Here is a 22,931-nt window from a genome sequence, read left to right as displayed (position 1 = left end):
TTTATATCCCGCCCTCCACTCCGAAGAGTCTCAGAGCGGCTCACAATCTCCTTTCCTTTCCTCCCCCACAACAGACACCCTGTGAGGTAGATGAAGATATTGGATTTATATCCCGCCCTCCACTCCGAAGAGTCTCAGAGCGGCTCACAATCTCCTTTCCCTTCCTCCCCCACAACAGACACCCTGTGAGGTAGATGAAGATATTGGACTTATATCCCGCCCTCCACTCCGAAGAGTCTCAGAGCGGCTCACAATCTCCTTTCCCTTCCTCCCCCACAACAGACACCCTGTGAGGTAGATGAAGATATTGGATTTATATCCCGCCCTCCACTCCGAAGAGTCTCAGAGCGGCTCACAATCTCCTTTCCCTTCCTCCCCCACAACAGACACCCTGTGAGGTAGATGAAGATATTGGATTTATATCCCGCCTTCCACTCCGAACAGTCTCAGAGCGGCTCACAATCTCCTTTCCCTTCCCCCCCAACAGACACCCTGTGAGGTGGGTGGGGCTGAGAGAGTCTTACAGCAGCCGCCCTTTCAAGGACAATCTCTGTCAGAGCTATGGCTGACCCAAGGCCATTCCAGCAGCTGCAAGTGGAGGAGTGGGGAATCAAACCCGGTTCTCCCAGATAAGAGTCCGCCCACTTAACCACTACACCAAACTGGCTCTCCAGGTTGAGGCCTTCCTCTGATGTTGCCTCCTGGCTCTGGGATTCAGTGCCTCTCCCCCCCCCCCCCCCCTCCAGTGAAAAAGGGTTTTATTGACAATTTCGTCCTAGTACAAATCTAACAAAGTAACAATGCATGCATATTTGGTGTTATAATACAAGTTATATAATAGCAGTTAAACATGTGCTCTCTCTGTCAGTAGTCAATTTAACCTAAACGAAATACAGACAAGCAAGACTTCTAAAAATAAATTAACTTTTTATAATATGGGTTTTTTGGGGACGATGTCATCCTCTGAAAGATACATTAGAAGAGGATTCCATTCCTCTGATGGTGGAGGTTCCCCTAGGTCACCATGGCATAAGAAGAGCCCTGCTGGATCAGCCCAGTGGTCCATCTAGTCCAGCATCCTGTCTCACACAGTGACCGACTAGTCATTCTTGAGGGCCTACCACAGGGCACGAGGTTTCCCCCTGATGTTTCGTCCCGGTTCTGGGATTCAGGGTTGAGTGCCTCTGAATGTGGAGCTTCCCCTCAGTCACCATGGTTAGTAGCCATTAGTAACCTATCCTCCATGAATCTATTGAATCCCCTTTTAAAGCTGTTTACTCCTGTGGCCGTCGTGACGTCTTCTGGCAGCAGATTCTACACTCAAATCGCTAGCTGATTGCAGGGCTGGATTAGCAATTAGGCCGAGTAGGCACTGGCCTATGGGCCCCCACGCCTTTAGGGACCTCGGGCCAGCTTTCCCCCTCAGTTTCCTCCCTGCTTGCAGTCCTCAGAACCTGCATGCAGAGCCAGCAGCTGAGCCGCTCTCTGCCCAGTTTGCTACTAGTGTTGTTGCCAAGTTTGCCTCTTTCTGCCTCTCCCACGCAGCTTTGTCAAAAGGGGCTTTTGAGAAGGTGCCTGCAGGCTGCAGCGGGGGTGACGGGCAGCAGGGCGGTGACTCCATCTCTGAGATAATTTGCAAGGGGGCCCCCAAAATTTTGACTGCCTAGGGGCCTCCACAGGGTTTAATCCTGTACTGCATTGATGCTGCAGTTTAAGCTGAGGATATTTTCTTCTGCACTTGCAAACTTGGAGTAGTAGCTATATTTCAGCATGTGGACATAAGGACATAAGAGAAGCCATGTTGGATCAGGCCAGTGGCCCATCCAGTCCAACACTCTGTGTCACATAAGAACATAAGAGAAGCCATGTTGGATCAGGCCAATGGCCCATCCAGTCCAACACTCTGTGTCACATAAGAACATGAGAAGCCATGTTGGATCAGACCAGTGGCCCATCCAGTCCAACACTCTGTGTCACATAAGAACATAAGAGAAGCCATGTTGGATCAGGCCAATGGCCCATTCAGTCCAACACTCTGTGTCACATAAGAACATAAGAGAAGCCATGTTGGGTCAGGCCAATGGCCCATCCAGTCCAACACTCTGTGTCACATAAGAACATGAGAAGCCATGTTGGATCAGACCAGTGGCCCATCCAGTCCAACACTCTGTGTCACATAAGAACATAAGAGAAGCCATGTTGGATCAGACCAATGGCCCATCCAGTCCAACGCTCTGTGTCACATAAGAGCAACCGTGTTGGATCAGGCCAGTGGCTCATCCAGTCCAACACTTTGTGTCACATAAGAACACAAGAGAAGCCATGTTGGATCAGGCCAGTGGCCCATCCAGTCCGACACTCTGTGTCACACAGTGGCAAAAAAACAACAACCCCAAGTGCCATCAGGAGGTTCACAATTGGGGCTAGAAGCCCTTCCACTTTACCCCCCACCCCAGCACCCAGAATACAGAGCCCTTCCTTGGGTTTGCCATAAGTCAGCTGCAACTTGGCAGCACTTAGAACACACATAGATATAGATGGATAACCTCTTTTAGGTGCAAATTGGACCACATGATTGGTGGGAAGACTTCCCTTTCAGCTACATTTCACCAGTAGGGCTAAGCTGTCCCTTCCCGCTGTTCTTATTTCCCATCATCAGATTCTGATTAAATCCATAGACTGTTTTCCAAGGAAGTGCTTTTTGTTTCCTTTTCTCCCTTAGCGCTGCCTTTGTGCCTGTGCCATTTATTTAGTTGTTTGCTTTTTCTTGAAAGGTTATAAAAAAACCCCAAAAGAGACAAAGGACTTGTTTACATTTCTTTGCCTCTTTCTTATACACTGAAGGGGGGGAGTTGGGAGTTGCATGGACTCTTCCTTCTCTTCTCCCCCTCCCTTGATTCACTCCTCTCTTCTGCCGAGGCATAACTGCCAGCTTTTTCCTTGCCTTTCTAAAGCGTCTGATCTTAAAAAGCCTGCTCCAGTCCTCTATCCCAGGCAGTGATTCATCTGGCAGAGTGTTTGAACGAAATATCTTTTTAGCCCCAGATCGGAAAATTGTTCAATTATGTGCATTCAGGGCATCTCTTTCCGAGGACTCAAGTGTATGTATTGTATCCAAATGGAAAGGGCTAAATTAAGACGCATCCACCAAGCCCTTTCCCAAGAGCAAGCTAGTTGTTTCACTACCCAAGACTGAATGACAGGAAAGTTTTATGGAAAATGGAACTCTGTGACAAAACTTGTTTTTTCCAGAGAGCCAGTTTGATGTAGTGGTTAAGTGTGCGGACTCTGGAAAATCTGGGAGAACCGGGTTTGATTCCCCACGCCTTAACTTGCAACTGCTGGAATGGCTTTGGGTTATCCATAGCTATTGCAGGAGTTGTCCTTGAAAGGGCAGCTGCTGGGTAGAGCCCTCTCAGCCCCACCCATCTCACAGGGTGTCTATTGTGGCGGGGAGAAGATATAGGAGATTGTAAGTCGCTCTGAGTCTCTGATTCAGAGAGAAGGGCGGGGTATAAAAATCTGCAGTCTTCTTCTGCAGAGAGCCGGTTTGGTGTAGTGGTTAAGTGTGCGGACTCTTATCTGGGAGAACCGGGTTTGATTCCCCACTCCTCCACTTGCACCTGCTGGAATGGCCTTGGGTCATTCCAGTCTTCTGCAGTCTTCTTCTGCGGAGAGCTGGTTTGGTGTAGTGGTTAAGTGTGCGGACTCTTATCTGGGAGAACCGGGTTTGATTCCCCACTCCTCCACTTGCAGCTCCTGGAATGGCCTTGGGTCAGCCATAGCTCTGGCAGAGGTTGTCCTTGAAAGGGCAGCTGCTGTGAGAGCCCTCTCCAGCCCCACCCACCTCACAGGGTGACTGTTGTGGGGGAGGAAGGTAAAGGAGATTGTGAGCCGCTCTGAGACTCTTCGGAGTGGAGGGCGGGATATAAATCCAATATCTTCTTCTTCTTCTTCTTGGTGATCATCTGATGGGCCTCCAACATTTAACAAAAATATAGATCTAAGGAGGTCTGCTCAAAATCAAAATCAAGTCTATTCAGTAGGGCTTACTCCCAGGAAAGCAGGGCTTTTTTGTAGCAGGAATTCATTTGCATATTAGGCCACACACCCCTGATGTAGGCAATTCTCCTATAGCTTACAGTAGGCCCTGTACTAAGAGCTTTGTAAGCTCCAGGAGGATTGGCTACATTAGGGGTGTGTGGCCTAATATGCAAAGGAGCTCCTGCTACAAAAAAAGCCCCGCAGGAAAGCATTTTTAGGGTAGCATGGATAGTCTCCCATTCCAAATAAGGTGTGGGGACATTGCTTTGATTGAAAGAAAAGCTAGCTGGCTACATGGTACCATGGTGTCATCACATTAGTTATAAGGCCCCTGATTGGTTGGATCAGGGAGTCTCCAAGAGGCAAAAGGTCTGGTTAAAAAGGGGAGAGGGGAGCCTGGTGGAAACTTTCTCGCACAGAATGAGGGCAGGAAGCATTGCTTAGAATGGAAGAAAATGTGACTATCCTGGGCCAAAGGATCCCTGATTGGCTAGATGACCGAATACCATGATGAATGTGCAAGAGAAGGCCCCAAAACAAAGTGAGAAGAAAATGGGTGTGAAAAATGAGTGAAATGGTGCAGTAAAGGTCCGTTTTTTGGAGGGTGGCCTTTTGGAGAACGTTTCAGGATCCTTAAAATTCTGCTTTTGATTTAAAAAACAACAAATGGCTCATGGGATGTTGGCTCAGCCTTACTTCTCCCCTTGCCTCTCTGGCTGTTGACAACATTAATGATTTTGTAGCATAGCGATGAGCCAATATTGCAAGTTCATCCTGCGGTCTGTTTGTGATTTATTTGTGTCGGTTTTCTAAATGAAAGGAAGAACTTAAGCTGCGGGTCCTGCACATTTTTGCATCCGCAAAGGAAAATGGTTCGGGGCTGCCGTTTGTCAAGTGGCATTTCCCCTCCTTCCCATTGCTAAGGAACGTTGGGTGGAGTCTTGCAGTTATACCCATTTGGGGAAAAGCCTTCTGTTCCTCTCCAAACTTAACAGCGGGGCCGGTTTCATCTCCTTATGTTGCTGCTGAGCTGCTTCGTGTTTCTTTTCCCTTGAGGAAAACTGTGCGGTTGCCAGAATTGGCCTTCTTAGTCTTGTAAGAGAGCCTTCTGTCTCGGGATGCTTCAAAAAGGAATTCGGAGACTCGTTGCTAAAGCAATACACCTTTCCAGACAGTTGCATTCTCTTAGATCCCCAAGGGCAGCGGTCCCCAACCTTTTCGGCTCCAGGGACCAGTTTTGTGGAAGACAATTTTTCAAGGGCTCGGGGTGGGGTGAGGTCAATGGTTTTGGGATGATACAATTGTGCACTTTATTTCTATTAGCTTGGCATGGTGGTTAAGTGTGCGGACTCTTATCTGGGAGAACCGGGTTTGATTCCTCACTCTTCTACTTGCAGCTGCTGGAATGGCCTTGGGTCAGCGATAGCTCTCTTATCTGGGAGAATCAGGTTTGATTCCTCACTCCTCCACTTGCAGCTGCTGGAATGGCCTTGTGTCAGCCATAGCTCTCGCAAGAATTGTCCTTGAAAGGGCAGCTTCTGGAAGAGCTCTCTCAGCCCCATCCACCTCACAAGGTGTCTGTTGTGGGAGAGGAAAGTAAAGAAGATTGTGAGCCACTCTGAGACTCTGAAATTTGGAGTGGAGGGCAGGATAGGGAGGGACGGTGGCTCAGGGGTAGAGCATCTGCTTAGTAAGCAGAAGGTCCCAGGTTCAATCCCTGGCATCTCCAACTAAAAAAGGGTCCAGGCAAATAGGCGTGAAAAACCTCAGCTTGAGACCCTGGAGAGCTGCTGCCAGTCTGAGTAGACAATATTGACTTTGATGGACCAAGAGTCTGATTCAGTATAAAGCAGCTTCATATGATATAAATCCAATGTCATTGTCTTCTTCTTCTTCTTCTTTACTACGTTGTAATATATAATGAAATAATTATACAATTCACGGCCCAGTTGCTAACAGGCCACGGACCAGTACTGGTACCCGGTCCACAGACTTTCTGATACAAGTCCCACTGAAGCCTTTTTGGGAAATACTGTGTACACTTCTGGTCACTGTATCTCCAAAAAGGACATCATCATGGAGCTGGGGAAAGTACAGAGGAGGGCAATTGAGATGATTAAGAAGTTGGAGCACCTTCCCTATGAGGAAAGGCTAAAGAGTCTGGGATTTACCAGTTTAGAGCAGGGGTGTCGAACTATTTGTTATGATGGCTTGACTCGAGCAGCACAAGAGCCTTTTCAGCCCTGGCCCCCACCTGGTGGAATCAGCTCCCCATGGAGATTCAGGCCCTATCAGATTTACTACCATTCCATAGGGCCTGTAAAATGGAGCTATTCCGCCAGGCTTTTGGCTGAGGCAAGCGGGCGTCCTCATTTCATTTTATTGATTACACCATCTAATTGGCCTCCCTGCACCGACTTACCGTCCTGACTGCTAGAGACTGGGCCGGCATTTCTGACATCTAGGACACCTATGACATCCTTGTCCTAACCTGTAAAACGTGCTTACACCATCCGCGCTGTCTTATCTGCTGGTTTTAACTGTTTTATTGTTGGATTTTTAATAGTTCTATGATGTTGTAGTCTGCCCTGAGCCCATTATGGGAAATGTCAGACCATAAATCCCCAAAATAAATAAATAAAAATACATTAAAAATGGCCAGATCTGACATAAATGAGACTTTGTGGGGCCGGGCCATGTCAGGCCAGGCAATGTGTGTACCTATTTAAGATTAGGTAACAGATATATAAATTTTATAAAGGACCTCCTTTTCTTTTTATTAAAAACATACGTAACACACAGCAAACAAAACCAACAAAAGGAAATAGACATACAAATTTCTTATTCTAAACATAACATCTAATGGAGCAAAAGGACTAAACCTACAACACATATATTACCTTATCAATTCAAAACCCAATTTCTTTGCCCATTCATACAACGGATTCCAGGTTTCCTTGCATTCCTCCACATTCCCTCCTCTCCACCTATTGGTTAACAAATCCATTTCAGCTGCTTCCAGCAGTTTCAACATGAATTCCTCCCTATTTGGTATTTGAGACAACTTCCAGTATTTGGCATACACTATTCTCGCTACTGTAACACTATGAAGCAGTAACTTTTTCGCTGCCTTGGACATCGACATTCTGCATACATTTAATAAATATAGTTCCGGTACATGCGAAATTGGCATCTTTAATATCTTTTGAATCCAGAGAGAAATTTGCACCCAATATTTTTTAGCCAGTTCGCATTTCCACCACATGTGGTATAACGTTCCTTTGACTTTACCACATTTCCAACATTTATCAGAAGTGTTTGGGAAAGCTCTAGAAAGCTTTTCGGGAGTATAATACCAACGGTATGCCATCTTGTATACATTTTCTTAAAAGAGAGAGGATTTAGTCAATTTTAAATTTTTCCTCCGTATTTTCTCCCATCCAGTTAATTCAATATTATAACCAAATTCCTGCAGCCATTTAATCCAGCTCACACCTTCATCCTGCATTTTCAATCCTAATAACCAACAATAAATTTTAGAGATCAATTTTCGATCTGATCCCACTATGATAAGATTGATGTACCTATTTAAGATTAGGTCACAGATATATAAATTTTATAAAGGACACAGACAAATGCAATTAGAAGATTCACTGCTACAGGAGGTGGTGGTGGCTACAAGCATAGACGGCTTCAAGAGGGATTGGATAAGCATATGGAGCAGAGGTCCATCAGTGGCTACTAGCCACAGAGTATTGTTGGATCAATGATGTCTGGAGCAGTGATGCTCTGTATTCTTGGTGCTTTGGAGGGGGCACAGTGGGAGGGCTTCTACCCCACTGATGGACCTCCTGATGGCACTTGGGTTTTTTCGCCACTGTGTTACAGAGTGTTGGACTGGATGGGCCATTGGCCTGATCCAACATGACTTCTCTTATGTTCTTATTTTAAACAAAATTAAAAGATTTTTTAAAAAATCAAAATAAGGCATGCTTAAACCATTAGCACTCATTGGTCTTAAAGGTACTTTCTTTGTATCTCTCCCATGGGATCCAGGGAACTGGGCAAAGGAAGCTTCGTGTATTCTTTCCCTCCCTCCCCAGAGGACCAGGAGGGGGAAGAGCGTCAGCCAGTAGAAGACAGAGAGGCTTAGCTCAGTAGCTCTGCTGTGCGATTGAGAGAGCCTGGCAAAGCTCTCCCTTCTCCCCTTCCTCCCCAAGGGAGAAGCCTCTGCCAATGGAGAAAATGCTTTGTAGCTCCTGTGTGATTGAGCAAGCCTGGTAAAGCAAGCTGTGATGCAGAAGGAAGCAAAAAAGAGGAAGGAAGCAGATGACAGCCAGTTGCTTGGAGGCCTGATAGGAACCCTCTAAGGGCCTGATTTGCCCCCCAGGCTACATGTATGACATCCTTGGCTTAGAGAGAACATTGCATACATCTACTTTCCCCTTCCTTCAGCTGAACAGAGTCCATGCATGCACACACCTACTGTCCCTCCCCCCTTCAGCTGCTACCAAATTGCCGGTTTCTGGATGGCTTTCCCCTCCTTCACTATTGTCACAAAGAAGGTTGGGGAGATGAGAATGTGAGAAGCTGGCAAGGAGAAGAGCAAGAGAAGGATGCAAAGGACAGGAACAGCCATTAGGGAGAACTCACCTGTGACCCACTTTCAAGGCTTCTGCGACCCCCTTTGGGGCTTTCAACCCACAGCTTTGGAAGGAAAGGAAAGGTCCCCTGTGCAAGCACCAGTCGTTTGCGACTCTGGGGTGACGTTGCTTTCACAAAGTTTTCATGGCAGACTTTTTTACGGGGTGGTTTGCCATTGCCTTCCCCAGTCATCTCCACTTCCCCCCCAGCAAGCTGGGTGCTCGTTTAACCGACCTCGGAAGGATGGAAGGCTGAGTCAACCTTGAGCCGGCTAGCTGAAAACCCAGCTTCCACCAGGGATCGAACTCTGGTCATGAGCAGAGCTTAGGACTGCAGTACTGCAGCTTTAACACTATGGGCCACGGGGCTCTTACTTCACAAACAGCTTTGGAGACACTGATCTAAAAAGCATTCAGGACCTTGGACAGAGCACCATGGGTGCAGAGACTCTCAGATTTAATGCTGTTCCTTGAGCAGAAGGATCCTTGGGCAAGCTACGCAGCCTGGCACACTGACAAATACCCACAGCAAAAATTATGGTATAAAAGTATTTTTAACCAAATACGTAGGAATAAGATGCGTGCTACGAATGCGCTATTCCTTACTTAAGGAACGTTGAAACTGTAATTGTTGTTTTGTTGAGTTTCTTTATGATCTGCTTAATTTTGATAAGGTTCCACATAGTGTCCTTGTTGAAAAGTTGTTAAAATGTGGTTTGGATCCTGTTACTGTTAGGTGGATCTGTGACTGGTTGACAGATCACACCCAAAGAGTGCTGGTGAATGGTTCTTCATCCTCTTGGAGAGGAGTGACAAGTGGAGTGCCTCAAAGATCTGTTCTGGGACCTGTTTTGTTCAGCATCTTTATAAGTTATTTGGATGAGGGAATAGAGAGAATGCTTATTAAATTTGCCGATGATACTAAATTGGGAGGGGTTGCGAATGCAGTAGAAGGCAGAAGCAGAAACAGGATGATCTTGACAGGCTGGAAAACTGAGCTAAAACCAATACAATGATTTTTAACAGGGATAAATGTAAAGTTCTGCATTTAGGTAGGAAAAACCCAATGCATGGTTATAGGATGAGGGAGACTTTTCTTATCAGTAGTATGTGCAAAAAGGATCTTGGGGTCTTAGTACACCGTATGCTGAACATGAGTCAATGGTGTGATGTGGTGGCTAAAAAGGCAAATGTAATTTTGGGCTTTATCAACAGAAGTATAGTGTCCAGATCATGTGAAGTAATTGTATTGTTTTACTCTGCTCTAGTAAGACTTCACCTGGAGTATTGTGTTCAGTTTTGTGCACCACATTTTAAGAAGAATATAGACAAGCTGGAACAGGTCCAGAGGAGAGCGACGAAGATAGTGAGGGGTCTGGAGCTCAAGTCCTATGAAGAAAGGTTGAAGGAGCTGGGGATGTTTAGCCTGGAGAGGAGGTGGCTGAGAGGTGATAGGATCACCATCTTCAAGTACTTGAAGGGCTGTCCTATAGAGAATGGTGTGGAATTGTTTTCTGTGGCCCCAAAAGGTAGAACTAAAACCAATGGGTCGAAATTAAATCAAAAGAGTTTCCGGCTCGACATTAGGAAGAACTTCCTGACAGAGCAGTTCCTCAGTGGAACAGGCTTCCTGGGGAGGCAGTGGGCTCTCCTTCCTTGGAGGTTTTTAAACAGAGGCTGGATGGCCATCTGACAGCGATGAAGATCCTGTGAATTAAGGGGGAGGTGTTTGTGAGTTTCCTGCATTGTTCAGGGGGTTGGACTAGGTGACCCTGGAGGTCCTTTCCAACTCTATGATTCGATGATTCTAATTGATATTAAAGTGGTTGTATACAGTAGTTTTGATCCAGAACTATAGTTTATAAAATAAAACTCAAATCTTTGATTATGGTTGCAGTTTTTGCTTCATATCCAGCGCAAGAGGAAATATCTGTTTGGATACTGTAAGGCTTATGAGGTCCTGCAATTTCAAGAAAAAATAGTTTTGCTGACATAAAGGCGCATGGAAGCGGATGGCAGGAAGCACCCTATTATTGGGGGGGGGGACACAATACAAGCTAAGCCTTTTTTTATTGGAAAAAAAGATTTTAATTAGGGGGGTAATCCCACTATTGATTGGTTCTCCTCCCCAGTGTCCTAGCTTTATTGTTGTAATCTCTCTGGTTCTTATTGATGTAGCAGTTTTAAATTGTTGGCTTGCTTTCGGGGGTTTGTTTCTCAGTCACCGTTACAAATTGCATCTCTTGTACTGCGAACCACCTCAAGAGTAAATACAAGAGTGGATACAGTGAGGCGCCGTACAAACTTTACAGAGAGAGTGATTCAAATGTGGGATTCTACTTTGCGCAGGGCGTGTGATTTGCTATCAGAGGGTGTCATGATGATGATGATGATGATGATATTGGATTTTACCACATTTTAAGAAGCATATAGACAAGCTGGAACGGGTCCAGAGGAGGGTGACGAAGATGGTGAGGGGTCTGGAGACCAAGTCCTGTGAAGAAAGGTTAATGGAGCTGGGGATGTTTAGCCTGGAGAGGAGGCGGCTGAGAGGTGATAGGATCCCCATCTTCAAGTACTTGAAGGGCTGTCATCCACAGGAGGGTGTGGAATTGTTTTCTGTGGCCCCAGAAGGTAGGACCAGAACCATCGGGTTGAAATTAAATCAAAAGAGTTTCCAGCTCAACATAAAGAAGTACTTCCTGACCGTTAGAGCGGTTCCTCAGTGGAACAGGCTTCCTCGGGAGGTGATGGGTTCTCCTTCCTTGGAGATTTTTAAACAGAGGCTAGATGGCCATCTGACAGCAATGAAGATCCTGTGAATTTGGGGTAGGTGTTTGTGGGTTTCCTGCATTGTGCAGGGGGTTGAACTAGATGACCCTGGAGGTCCCTTCCAACTCTATGATTCTATGATTTATATTTATTTTATTTATTTATATTTAGACTTATATCTCGCCCTTCTCACCGAAGTGTCTCAGGGCAGCTCACAACAATATCCCACCCTGTAATCTGAATCTCAAGAGTCTCAGAGCGATCACAATCTCCTTTACCTTACCCCCCACAACAGACACACTGTGAGGTGGGTGGGGCTGAGAGAGCTCTTGCAGCAGCTGCCCTTTCAAGGACAACTCTGCGAGAGATATGGCTGACCCAAGGCCATTCCAGCAGGTGCAAGTGGAGGAGTGGGGAATCAAACCTGTTTCTCCCAGATAAGAGTCCGCACACTTAACCACTACACCAAACTGGCTCTCACAGGAATGCTGGATTAGATGGACCATCCGTCTGACCCAGCAGGGCTCTTCTTATGTCCTTTCATTCTTAAATATTTTAAATCAATAGAATCTGAGACCTTCTTCCACAGATAATTTCAATATGAAAATATTCTGAGCATCAGTCATGGTAATGTAATTTGGGCCTTCTGGTTCTGAGATGGGCCCTCCAATTGTTCTGGAAGTCTCCTGGTATCCCTGTGGCTGCCTCTGTTTTAGAAATGACAGAAATGGCAAAGACAGGATGCTAGTTGCCAAAAGAATTTCTGGAGATGGATCTTCAGTACATTGGAGGGGCCATGGTTCAGTGGTAGAGCATCACTTGACATGCAGAAGATTCCAAGTTCAATCCCCAACATCTCCAGTTAAAATGATCAGAGAGTACATAAGAGAAGTCATGTTGGATCAGGCCAGTGGCCCATCCAGTCCAACACTCTGTGTCACACAGGGGCCAAAAAACCCAGGTGCCATCAGGAGGTCCATCAGCAGGGCCAGGACACTAGAAGCCCTCCCACTGTCCCCCCCCCAAGCACCAAGAATGCAGAGCATCACCTGCCCCAGACAGAGAGTTCCATCTATAAGAACGTAAGAGAAGTCATGTTGGATCAGGCCAGTGGCCCATCCAGTCCAACACTCTGTGTCACACAGGGGCCAAAAAACCCAGGTGCCATCAGGAGGTCCATCAGTGGGGCCAGGACACTAGAAGAAGAAGAAGAAGAAGATATTGGATTTATATCCCGCCCGCCACTCCGAAGAGTCTCAGAGCGGCTCACAATCTCCTTTACCTTCCTCCCCCACAACAGACACCCTGTGAGGTGGGTGGGGCTGGAGAGGGCTCTCACAGCAGCTGCCCTTTCGAGGACAACCTCTGCCAGAGCTATGGCTGACCCAAGGCCATTCCAGCAGGTGCAAGTGGAGGAGTGGGGAATCAAACCCGGTTCTCCCAGATAAGAGTCCGCACACTTAACCACTACACCAAACTGGCTCTCCTAGAAGCCCTCCCACTGTTGCCCCTCCCAAGGACCAAGAATACAGAGCATCACTTGCCCCAGACAGAGAGTGCCATCAATACCCTGTGGCTAATAGCCACTGGTGGACCTCTGCTCCATATGTTTATCCAGTCTCTTTAAGCTTGCTATGCTTGTAGCCACTGCCACCTCCTGTGGCAGTGAATTCCATGTATTAATCACCCTTTGGGTGAAGGACTTCCTTTTATCCGTTCTAACCCGACTGCTCAGCAATTTCATTGAGTGCCCATGAGGTCTTGTATTGTAAGAGGTCTTATACAGAGGCCTAGATCAGGGGTGGCCAACGGTAGCTCTCCAGATGTTTTTTTGCCTACAACTCCCATCAGCCCTAGCCATTAGCCATGCTGGCTGGGGCTGATGGGAGTTGTAGGCAAAAACAATCTGGAGAGCTACCGTTGGCCACCCCTGGCCTAGATTATGGCAAAGTAGGAGATCAGGAGCCACATTAGAGTTGGAACATGTGTGTCAACCAGCTCTGTGAGTTGCACCCTGTGACTGGGAAGAAGAAAATTTGATCGTGCATGAAGCTGCCTTACAGGGCTTTTTTTTTTTTGTAGCAGAACCTCCTTTGCATATTAGGCCACACACCCCCATGTAGCCAATCCTCCAAGAGCTTACAAGGCTGTTCTCACGGGGCCAACTGTAAGCTCTAGGAGGATTGGTTACATCAGGGGGGTGTAGCCTAATATGCAAAGGCGTCCCTGCTACAAAAAAAAGCCCTGCTTACACGGGAATCAAACCACTGATCTGTCAAGGTCCGTCTCCTCTATTCAGACAGACAGCAGCTATCCAAGGTCTCAGGCATCCATCTTTCACATCACCTACAATCTGGTCGTTTCAATGGGAGATGGTGGGGACTGAACCTGGGACCTTCTGCACGCCAAGCAGCTGCTCTGCCACTGAGCTGCAGCCCTTCGCCTCTCACCCAAGATGGATTCCCAGGCTTGTGAGATTGAAACCTTTTTGAAAGAAAACGAAACCATGTCGCTTTGCCCCGTGTGGCAGTCCCAAGCAACATTTCGGAGGAGAGGCAACAAAGTTTTAATTATATCCTCAAGAGTTCGGGATAGATCCAGATCTCCACTCCCCCGCGTCGGATCAATAATCCCCGCGTGCTTTGTTTCCTTGGTGGAAGCGAAGTGTATCAAGCCAAAGCCAGCCGGAAGATCTCTTGGTGAAGATGCATCTCGTGCCAGAAGGAGATGGCTTTCCACCGTCAATCAGCCTGACGGTAGGTGTGCCGACGAATCGAAGCCCATCCGCTTGAAAAATTAGCGACCTAAAACCCAATCCATATCGCCGTCACGGTCTAGGAACGTTAGGCAAGAGCAATGGGGGGAAGGCAGCGGACAACTCCCGCAGCCAAGCTCTCTGCTTTTAAGAGTGGTTTTCTTTCAAGTCAAGTCAAGTCAATAGGACCGTGTCTGGGCTTGCATAAAACATGAGGTTTTGATAGAGTTGTGTTGGTAAACAGACCAACAAGAAGTGTTGGAAGAAGTGATCTTTAGAGCCAGGGGTGTTCACATGCTGAAGAGGTACAAGGTCAAACACAGATTTATCAACTCAATGTGAACTGAGCCAGACTGCATCTGGGGAGGGGGGACCAGACCAGACTGACTTCCATAAAACTCCCCCCCCCCCCCCCAGTGTCTCTCTGTAGGAACTTACACGTCAGGAACATTTCCTTGAATCTTTTACTATTTTGACTCGTAATCAACACACTCCATTAATCTGTGAGCACAGCACAATAAAAAGCCCCGTGGCGCAGAGTGGTAAAGCTGCAGTACTGCAGTCGGGAGCCCTCTGCTCACGACCTGAGTTCGATCCCGGCGGAAGCTGGGTTCAGGTAGCCGGCTCGAGGTTGACTCCGCCTTCCATCCTTCCGAGGTCGGTCAAATGAGCACCCAGCATGCTGGGGGGAATGTGTAGACGACTGGGGAAGGCAATGGCAAACCACCCTGTAAAAAGTCTGCCGTGAAAACGTTGTGAAAGCAACGTCATCCGAGTCGAAAAGGACTGGTGCTTGCACAAGGGACTACCTTTACCTTTTTTTTTTTTTACTGCACAATAATTTTGTGGGTAGATTCATGGAGGATAAGTCTATTTTTTGGGTATTTTTGTATTTTGTGTGTGTGTGTGTGTTTGTGCATGCGCATGTGCATGCGGAAATCATGTTGATCACTGGTGGCTGACCCCTACTGGGGGCCTGGAGGATATTCAGAGAGGTGGCTGAATAAAGCCTGCTCATGCCCTCCTGACTTGGTATTTCGACAGTCCCCCATCCAAGTACGAACCAGAGTCAACCCTGCTTAGCTTCCGAGATCTGATGAAATTGGCCCTGCCTGGGCTATCTGGTCAGGACAGAGGATAAGTCTATCAATGGCTACTAGCCATGATGACTAAAGAGAACCTCCACGTTCAGAGGTACTCACCCTCTGCGTCCCAGTGCCAGGAGGCAACTTCAGGGTAAGGCCTCGGAAGTCCTTCTTCACCCAAAGAGTGATTAACACATGGAATTCACTGCCACAGGAGGTGGTGGTGGCTGTAAGCATAGACACCTTCAAGAGGGGATTGGATAAACATGTGAAGCAGAGGTCCATCAGTGGCTATTAGCCACAGCATATTATTGGAACTCTCTGCCTGGGGCAAGTGATGCTCTGTATTCTTGGTGCTTGTAGGGGGGAGGGTGCATTAGGGGGGATTTCTAGTGTCCTGGCCCTGCTGATGCACCTCCTGATGGTGCCTGGGTTTTTTGGCCACTGTGTGACACAGAATGTTGGATTGGATGGGCCATTGGCCTGATCCAATATGGCTTCTCTTACGTTCTTATGTGACACAGAGTGTTGGACTGGAGGGGCCATTGGCCTGATCCAACATGGCTTCTCTTATGTTCTTATGTGACACAGTGTTGGACTGGATGGGCCACTGGCCTGATCCAACATGGCTTCTCTTATGTTCTTATGTGACACAGAGTGTTGGATTGGATGGGCCACTGGCCTGATCCAGCATGGCTTCTCTTATGTTCTTATGTGACACAGAGTGTTGGAGTGGAGGGGCCACTGGCGTGATCCAACATGGCTTCTCTTATGTTCTTATGTGACACAGAGTGTTGGATTGGATGGGCCACTGGCCTGATCCAGCATGGCTTCTCTTATGTTCTTATGTGACACAGAGTGTTGGAGTGGAGGGGCCACTGGCCTGATCCAACATGGCTTCTCTTATGTTCTTATGTGACACAGAGTGTTGGATTGGATGGGCCACTGGCCTGATCCAGCATGGCTTCTCTTATGTTCTTATGTGACACAGAGTGTTGGATTGGATGGGCCACTGGCCTAATCCAACATGGCTTCTCTTACGTTCTTATGTGACACAGAGTGTTGGACTGGAGGGGCCATTGGCCTGATCCAACATGGCTTCTCTTATGTTCTTATGTGACACAGTGTTGGACTGGATGGGCCACTGGCCTGATCCAACATGGCTTCTCTTATGTTCTTATGTTTTTTTTATTTTTTATTTTTATTAATTTCATTTATATCCCGCCCTCCCCCACCTTGGCAGGCTCAGGGCGGCTAACAGCAATCCATAAAAACACACCATAATAAATAAAACATTAGAATTACATTATAGAACAATAAAACATTAAAACATTAAATTAAAACCAGTCTAGTAGATACAATTATACTGCGGTATAGATCTTTGGACCGCATTGGCGGATCTTTAATTACCATTTTTCTTAGCAGTCCGAATATGCTGATTTAAAAAGGATGGTCTTGCAGGCCCTGCGGAACTGTTCAAGGCTCCGCAGGGCCCGCACCTCCTCGGGGAGTCGGTTCCATAGGGTAGGGGCCGCGATCGAAAAGGCCCGTATTCTGGTGCTCTGATATTTAACTTCCTTCGGCCCAGGGATAGTCATTAAGTTTTTCCCCGTTGACCTCAGTGCTCTCTGGGGTTCATATGGGGAAAGACGGTCCCTCAGGTAGGCAGGTCCTCGGCCATATAAGGCTTTAAAGGTAACGACCAACACTTTGTACTGGACCCGGTATATAATCGGCAGCCAGTGCAGTTCACGTAGTCCCGGCCATATATGCTCCCGTTTCGGGAGTCCCAACAACAGCCTGGCCGCCGCGTTCTGCACTAGCTGCAATTTCCGGGTCCGGCACAGAGGTAGCCCCAAGTAGAGGGCATTACAGTAGTCTAGTCTTGAGGTGACCGTTGCGTGGATCACTGTTGCGAGGTCGCGGCGCTCAAGGAAAGGGGCCAACTGCCTTGCCCGCCTCAGATGGAAGAATGCTGACTTGGCAGTGGCTGCTATCTGGGCCTCCATCGATAATGAAGGCTCCAGTAAAACACCCAGACTCTTTACCTGGCGCGCTGCTTTCAATGGCGCACCATCGAAGGCCGGGAGAGCTATTTCCCTTCCCAGAGCGCCGCGACCCACGCATAGGACCTCTGTCTTCGCTGGGTTCAACTTCAGCCCACTCAGCCTGAGCCATGTCGCTACAGCCTGTAATGCCCGGTCGAGATTCCCTGGAGCGGGGCCGGGCCAGCCATCCATTAGTAGATAGAGCTGGGTGTCATCTGCATATTGATGACAACCCAGCCCAAACCGCCGGGCAATCTGGGCAAGGGGGCGCATATAGATGTTAAACAGCATCGGGGAGAGAACTGCTCCCTGGGGCACCCCACAATCCAGTGTGCGCCTCCGGGACCGCTCGCTCCCGATAGCCACCCTCTGTCCCCGACCTAGGAGAAAGGAGGAAAGCCATTGCAAGGCCAACCCCTCGACCCCAATGTCGGCGAGGCGGCGCGTCAGTAGCCGATGGTCGACTGTATCAAATGCAGCCGACAGATCTAACAGCATCAGTACCGCAACGCCGCCCCGATCCAGTTGCCGTTGGAGGTCATCTACTAAGGCGACCAGCACCGTCTCCGTCCCATGGCCCGGCCGGAAACCAGACTGACATGGGTCTAAGACAGAAGCGTCATCCAGAAACCCCTGTAGCTGCAACGCCACGGCCCTCTCAATAATTTTACCTAAGAACGGTAAATTGGACACCGGCCGGTAGTTCGCCAATTCGGCCGGGTCTGCTGTAGCTTTTTTCAGGAGAGGGCGGACCAAAGCCTCTTTCAGAGGTGTTGGAAAATGCCCCTCTAAAAGGGATCTATTTATGATGTCCCGTAAAGGGCATCTAAGCTCCCCTTGGCAAGATTTAATCAGCCAGGAGGGGCAAGGGTCCAGATCACATGTTGTCGGGCGAGCAGCAGAGAGGATTCTGTCGACTTCCTCCAGGCTGAGTGGGTCACAGAGTGTTGGATTATGTGACACAGAGTGTTGGATTGGATGGGCCACTGGCCTGATCCAGCATGGCTTCTCTTATGTTCTTATGTGACACAGAGTGTTGGAGTGGAGGGGCCACTGGCGTGATCCAACATGGCTTCTCTTATGTTCTTATGTGACACAGAGTGTTGGATTGGATGGGCCACTGGCCTGATCCAGCATGGCTTCTCTTATGTTCTTATGTGACACAGAGTGTTGGAGTGGAGGGGCCACTGGCCTGATCCAACATGGCTTCTCTTATGTTCTTATGTGACACAGAGTGTTGGATTGGATGGGCCACTGGCCTGATCCAGCATGGCTTCTCTTATGTTCTTATGTGACACAGAGTGTTGGAGTGGAGGGGCCACTGGCCTGATCCAACATGGCTTCTCTTATGTTCTTATGTGAAACAGAGTGTTGGAGTGGAGGGGCCACTGGCCTGATCCAACATGGCTTCTCTTATGTTCTTATGTGACACAGAGTGTCCTGTCGTTGGGCCTCCAGAGGAACTGGGTGGCCACTGCGTGAAATGAGATGCTGGATTAGATGGACCACTGGTCTGATCCAGCAGAGTTTTTCTTATGTTTTGGGTTTTTGTTGCTCCCCCCCGCCTCAGTTTAATGACACCAGACGACGTAGTGAGGGCCACAGGCATAGAAAGCATTAAATTGCTATTGTTTATTATTTATCAAATTTATAGACCGCCCTTCCCCAAAGAGCTCAGGGTTGTGCGCAACAGGTTAAAATAAACAAAATAATTAATTTCAGTTTGCAGTAAAATAAATAAATAAATAAATAAGACAGATTCAGAGATGATGGGTCTGTCAGCGGCAACGAAGGGTCATGATCGAAAGGAACTGCCACATTCAGAAGTAATCTGATTATTCCCTCCAGTAAGGGGGAGGGGCCAGTGCAAGGTGGCCAAACTGTGGCTCTTGAAGCCCCCACAGCCCCATCAGCTGGCTTGGAGAAGGCATTTGTCTCTTTAAATCACTTCGCCAAGCCAAGCCAGCCGGTGGCTTGGAGAATGTCTTGATTTCTTTCCACCTCTCCCTGCCCCATCTATCTATCTATCTATCTATCTATCTATCTATCTATCTATCTATCTATCTATCTATCTATCTATCTATCTATCTATCTATCTATCTATCTATCTATCTATCTATCATCTATCTGTCTGTCTGTCTGTCTGTCTATCTATCTATCTATCTATCTATCTATCTATCTATCTATCTATCTATCTATCTATCTATCTATCTATCATCTGCCTGCCTGTCTGTCTATCATCTCCCCTCCCCTTTCTCCCTCCCTCCCTCCCTGTCTTGTGGCTTTCAGGCATTTATTCTGTGTGACTCTTACGTTAAGCAAGTTTGGCCACCCCTGGGCCAGTGGCTCAGCGATTGAGCATCTGCTTGGCATGCAGAAGGTTTCAATTAAAAGCACCTCCAGTTAAAAAGGCTCAAGTGATATAGATGATGTGAAAGACCTCTGCCTGAAACCCTGGAGGGCCACAGCCAGTCTGAGTAGGTGGCATTGACCTCGATAGACCAAAAGTCTGATTCAGTATAAGGCAGCTTCATGCATTTATGTGGGGGACTGGGGTCCTGAAGTTTGACACACACCTCACCTCCACACTGAAGGTTGCCCAGACTGGTCCATCTGCAGAATCTCATAACAGATGGAAATGGGAACCCAGCGATCCTATAGCAACACCATCAAAACACTTGATACCCACGCTAGAGGGGCCATGTCGGTCTTTCATTCCCCGTGACATGGGGGATCGGGGCAGGGGGAGGGAATAAAAGATGCGTGCGCAAAATAAGCATCTTTGTTTCTCGTAGACCCAACATCTGCGCCAGCTTCACCTAATGAAAGGCTGTTTGCAATTAGAATCGATGGGAAGAGTGCCAGCCCTGTCGGAGGGGGGATTCTCTGGATCAACAATGCTTAATCCCAGACGGGACACCAGCCATTAAATACGAGGCGTACGGATGTTTGCTTAAGCTAACGATTTTCAGTAAGGCTTAATCTTCAGAAAGTTGAGGATCAAATACTTGCTCGGGTATCAGCGGTGGCTTCCGTAAATGGGATGCAAATACCTTTGATCCTCTTTAGCTCTCCGTAGGACTAGGGTTGAAGCCCGGATTTGCAACCCATTGTCAACTGTTACCAGATCAGCCCTTCTTCCCCCTCCCCTCCAGCAATTTCTCACTCCCCGTCAGGAAACACCAGTGGTATCGACTGCCTTTGACGGACAGGCCGTGACTTAGCGCATGAAGATAATATACATAGTTAGGATATACGTTGTGATGATATACATACATTATACATATTGTTGGAACTGCCTGGGGCAGTGATGCTCTGTATTCTTGTGCGTGAGGGGGGCACAGCGGGAGGGCTTCTAGTCCAACTGGTGGACCTCCTGATGGCACTTTGTTTTTTTGGCCACTGTGTGACACAGAGTGTTGGACTGGATGGGCAACTGGCCTGATCCAACATGGCTTCTCTTATGTTCTTATGTGACACAGAGTGTTGGACTGGATGGGCCACTGGCCTGATCCAGCATGGCTTCTCTTATGTTCTTATGTGAGACAGAGTGTTGGAGTGGATGGGCCACTGGCCTGATCCAACATGGCTTCTCTTATGTTCTTATGTGACACAGAGTGTTGGACTGGATGGGCAACTGGCCTGATCCAACATGGCTTCTCTTATGTTCTTACGTGACACAGAGTGTTGGACTGGATGGGCCATTGGCTTGATCCAACATGTCTTCTCTTATGTTCTTATGATGTTAAGCAATGGTCTATAGAAGGCTTCACTAAGTATCAGCCCAAGGGCTGGATCCAGCCCTAGGAGTAGATGGGGTAGAGTAAATTGCCCTGGAACAAGCTAAGCTGAGTGGCCTTTACAGGCCTTTTTTTATAGCAGGAAGAAGAAGAACAAGAAGACTACAGATTTATACTCCGCCCTTCTCTCTGAATCAGAGATTCAGAGCAGCTTACAATCTCCTTTATCTTCTTCCCCCACAACAGACACCCTGAGAGGACTCTCCCAGCAGCTGCCCTTTCAAGGACAACTCTTGCGAGTGCTATGGCTGACCCAAAGCCATTCCAGCAGCTGCAAGTGGAGGAGCGGGGAATCAAACCCAGTTCTCCCAGATAAGAGTCCGCACACTTAACCACTAAACCAAACTGGAACTCCTTCGCATATAAGGCCACACACCCCTGATGTAGCCAATCCTCCTGGAGCTTACAGGGCTCTTAGTACAGGGCCTACTTTAAGCTCTTGGAGGACTGGCTACATCAAGGGTGTGTGGCTTAATATGCAAAGGAGTTCCTGCTACAAAAAAAGACCTGGGCTCCCCGGACTGAGTCTACGGATGTGTTGGCCTGAACCTGAGCCAAAGTCTGGGCTCCTCAGTTTGCAAACCCCAAATTGAGGTCTGAGGAAGGTGTCTTCCCTGAACACTCACTGACAACCCTACAGGATCACCATAAGCCAGCTGAGACTTGACCAGGACTTTTTTTGGCGCAGGAAAATTATTGCATATTAGGCCACACATCTCTGATGTAGCCAACCTTCCTGGAGCTTACAGTAGGCCCTGTACGAAGAGCCCTATAAGCTCTTGGAGGATTGGCTACATCAGGGGTGTGTGGCCTAATATGCAAAAGTGCTCCTGCTAGAATTCCACCCCTGATTAGGCCACACCCCCTGATGTAGCCCATCCTTCTGGAGCTGACAGTAGGCCCTGTAATAAGAGCCCTATAAGCTCTTGGAGGATTGGCTACCTCAGGGGTGTGTGGCCTATTATGCAAAAGAGCTCCTGCTAGAATTCCACCCCTGATTAGGCCACACCCCCTGATGTAGCGCATCCTTCTGGAGCTGACAGTAGGCCCTGTAATAAGACCCCTATAAGCTCTTGGAGGATTGGCTACCTCAGGGGTGTGTGGCCTATTATGCAAAAGAGCTCCTGCTAGAATTCCACCCCTGATTAGGCCACACCCCCTGATGTAGCCCATCCTTCTGGAGCTGACAGTAGGCCTTGTAATAAGAGCCCTATAAGCTCTTGGAGGATTGGCTACATCGAGACCCCAACTGTGCCCCCCGTGGTGGTGGTGGAAGGTTAAAAGGGAGGAGGGGTTGCAGCACAGTCTCTTCCCTCCACAATGAAGAGGCAGCCAGAGAGCGAGGCTGAGCCGCTTCTTTCCTCCGCCTGAGTCTCGCGTGGGGGAAAGAGGCGGTGTGGGCCAGCTAGCAGCTCCCCGTAGGCCATGCAGCGCCTTAGGCAGCAGCCTGCATGGCCTACTCCCACCTGCCGGCCATGGACGTGACCAACTTCTGGTGACCCCAGCAACAGGCTTTCAAGGCAAGAGAGAAGCAGAGTTGGTTTGCCATCTCCTTCCTCTGCAGAGTTGTCCTCCGCGGTTTCCCCATGCAAGCACTGGTCCTGCTTATCTCCTGAAATCTCACGAGATACCAGTGCTGTCTTCCCTCCCCTAGCTTCTTGATGAACTATAAAGTCTGTATGTGCTGTCAAGTGGCAACCAACTCGTGCCTTCCTCCGCAGAGCCTCCCTTGGTGGTCTCTCTTTCGAGAGCCAACCCTGCTTAGCTTTTGCGATCTGGTGAGA

General features: G+C 48.1%; 1 protein-coding gene and 1 non-coding gene across 2 annotated transcripts in view; both read left to right on the top strand.

Moving 5' to 3' along the window:
• Positions 1–22,931, top strand: part of TMEM132B (transmembrane protein 132B) — a 384,514-nt gene that overhangs the window by 320,333 nt on the left and 41,250 nt on the right. The gene's annotated exons all lie outside the window — the stretch shown is intronic.
• On the top strand, positions 5,707–5,773 carry TRNAT-AGU (transfer RNA threonine (anticodon AGU)). The gene has a single exon. It is a non-coding gene; the product is annotated as a tRNA-Thr (tRNA).

The sequence above is a fragment of the Heteronotia binoei genome, chromosome 11 (assembly GCF_032191835.1).
Source record: "Heteronotia binoei isolate CCM8104 ecotype False Entrance Well chromosome 11, APGP_CSIRO_Hbin_v1, whole genome shotgun sequence".
Lineage (NCBI taxonomy): Eukaryota > Metazoa > Chordata > Lepidosauria > Squamata > Gekkonidae > Heteronotia > Heteronotia binoei.
This window is presented reverse-complemented; position numbering and strand designations above follow the sequence as displayed.